Source organism: Crocuta crocuta, unplaced genomic scaffold (assembly GCF_008692635.1).
Source record: "Crocuta crocuta isolate KB4526 unplaced genomic scaffold, BGI_CrCroc_1.0 scaffold246, whole genome shotgun sequence".
Taxonomy (NCBI): domain Eukaryota; kingdom Metazoa; phylum Chordata; class Mammalia; order Carnivora; family Hyaenidae; genus Crocuta; species Crocuta crocuta.
In genome coordinates this window covers 6,563,748-6,566,971 of record NW_027531902.1, presented here as the reverse complement: position 1 = coordinate 6,566,971, position 3,224 = coordinate 6,563,748, and positions in this window count along the sequence as shown.

The following is a 3,224-nucleotide window of genomic DNA, read 5'->3' as shown; positions in this document are numbered from 1 at the left end:
CACACTCTCTCTCAAAAATAAACTTTAAAAAAATTACATTAAATGTAAATAATCTAAATACCCCAATTTAAAAGCAGAGATTATGAGATTAAAAAAACAAAACAAACTAAAAAGATCCAGATTTTTAAAAGAAACCTACTTGAAATATAATAATATGCAGAAATTAAAAGTATACATAATAATATATAGAAATTAAAAAGTAAAGTGATAGATGGGATACCTGGGTGGCTCAGTCAGTTAAGCATCTGACTTCAGCTCAGATCATGATCTCGGGGTTCATGAGTTTGAGCCCCACATGGGGCTCTCTGATGTCAGCACAGAGCCTGCTGTGGATCCTCTGTCTCCCTCTCTGTCTTTCTGCCCTTCCCCCACTTGTTCTCACACTCTCTCAAAAAAAAAAAAACAAAAAAAAACCTTAAAATAATAAAATGATAGAAATACAGTTAAGAGAATAAAAAAGATAAGCCACAGACTGGGAGGAAGTATGTGCAAAATACACCTCTGATAAAGGACTACAATCCAAACTATACAAAGAATTCTTAGAACTCAACAATACAGGTGTTCCTGGCTGGCTCAGTCAGTAGAGCATGCAGCTCTCAATCTCAGGGTTGTGAGTTCAAGCCCCACAATGGGTATAGAGATTACTGAAAAATAAAATTTCGGGATGTCTAGGTGGTTCAGTTGGTGAAATGTCCAACTTCAGCTCAGGTCATGATCTCACAATTCATGGGTTCAAGCACCGCACTGGGCTCTGGGCTGAAAGCTCAGAGCCTGGAGCCTGCTTCAGATTCTGTGTCTCCCTTTCTCTCTGTCCCTTTCCTACCCTCACTCTGTCTCTGTCAAAAATAAATAAAACATTTTTAAAAATTAAAAATAAATAAATAAAATCTTCAGGTGCAACTAGCTGGCTCAGTCAGTTTAGCGTCCAACTTTAGCTCAGGTCATGATCTCATGGTTCGTGAGTTTGGACCCCTCATTGGGCTCTGTACTGACAGCTCAGAGCCTGAAGCCTGCTTCAAATTCTGTTTCCCTCTCTCTCTGCCCCTCCCCCACTCGTGTGTGTGTGTGTGTGTGTGTGTGTGTGTGTGTGTACACAATCTCTCTAAAATATAAACATTAAAAAATATATATAACACACACACACAAAAGATTTAAACCAACATCTTCCATATAAAGATAGCAAATAAGCATATGAAAAGATGCTCAATACCACATCATTAGAGAATTGCAAATCAAAACAATGAGATACTACGACACACCTATTAGGCCAAAATCCAAAACACTGACAATATCAAATTCTGGTAAGAAGATGGAACTGCAGGCACTCACTCTCCTTTGTTGCTGACGTGAATGTAAAATAGTACAGCCATTTAGGAAGACAGTTTGGCTGTTTCTTATAAAACTAAACATACTCTTTCCATATAATCCAGCAATTACAATATTTGGTATTTACCCAATGAGTTGCCAACTTATGTACACATAAAAACCTGCACATGAATATTTATAGCAGCTTTATTCAAAACTGCCAAAAGTTGGAAGCAACCAAAATGTCCTTCAATAGACAAATGGATAACAGACTGTAGTACATCCATACAATGGAATGTTATTGTGTTAAAAAGAAATGAGCTATCAAGCCATAAAAAGACACCAGGGAACTTTAAATGCATGTTTCTGAGTGAAAGACGCCAATCTGGAGAGGTTACATCCTACATGATTCTCACTCCCTGACATTCTGGAAAAGGTAAAACTTTGGAGACAGTAAAAAGATCAGTGGTTGGGGGCGCCTGGGTGGCTCAAGTCATTTAAGCGTCTGACTCCTGATTTCAGCTCAGGTCATGATCTTATGGTTTGCAGGAGTGAGCTCCATGTCCAGCTCTGCACGGACAACATGGAGCCTGCTTGGGATTCTGTCTCTCCCTCTCTCTCTGCCCCTTCTCTCCTCATGCGCATGTTCTCTCTCTCTCTCTAAGTAAATAAAAACTTTTTAAAAATGTTAAAAAAAGATCAGTGGATGCCAGGGAAGGGCGCAGTGAATGATCGGGGGAGCACAAGAGGTTTTCAGGGTGCAGTGAAATGATTCTCAATGATGCTGCACTGGTGAATATATGTCACACATTTGTCAAAACCTATAGAATGTACAATAGAATGAATGAGCCCTAATGTAAACTATGGATTTTCATTAATAATAATGTATCAATATTTGGTCATAAATTGTAATAAATATACCATAGTAATGTATTAGATGTTAATAATAGGGGAAATTGGTGGGGAGGGGGCAGGTAAAGAGATATAAGTGAACTCTGTCCTTTATGCCCCTTTTCTACAAACCTAAAACTGCAACAACTAAAAGTCTATTTTTTAAAAGCAATGTGCAAAGGAGTATCTATAATAACTCCCTTTTGTGTAAGAATAAGCAGGGCAGAGGATAAGAGAATGTATATGTAACTTTATTTTAGCAAAAGAAACACCAGACAGATAAAAAGAAACTAATGAGATTAGTTATTTCCAATGGTGGGAGGGATGGGGGCAATGACATTTCTTTGGATCTATTTGAATAGTTATGACTTTTATAAATATGTTAATGTTTTACACACTCTAACAAATAAGGATGGGAGGGAAATTAAAACTGAATGCAAACAAGGAAGCAGAATAATCTAACTTTTTTTTTTTTTTGAGAGAGAGAGCGAGCACACACACGCACATGTGCATGCATGCTCTCATGAGTGGAGGTGGGGGAATGAGAAAGATTATCTGAAGCAGGATCCACTCTCAGTGTGGATCCCAATGCAGGGCATGATCTCACAAATCACAACCATGAGATCATGACCTGAGCTGATTTTAAGTCAGATGCTTAACCAACTGAGCCACCCAAGTGCCCTAGAATCTAATTATATTTTATTTCAAAGAATAATAACCAGGGTAAATGAGGGTAGAGGTAGAGATTAACCCCAAGTAACTTTTGAACACAGTATTTAGACTATAATGCCCTCAGACTAAAGACAAAAAGCACTAAAAACATAATTTGAACTCTATTTAGCAGGGTTTTCCCCTCAGTGGTATGGGTTAACTCTTATTTAACTACTTTTTATGTAATTAAGGATTTAGAAAATAAACATATTCAGGATAAAGGGAGCTCTATTACTTGCTTGACAAGGAGGTTATATGTACGGAAAAATGAAAAGCTAGGACAAAAGAAAGTAAAGTGATGGGAAAGGACATACCAC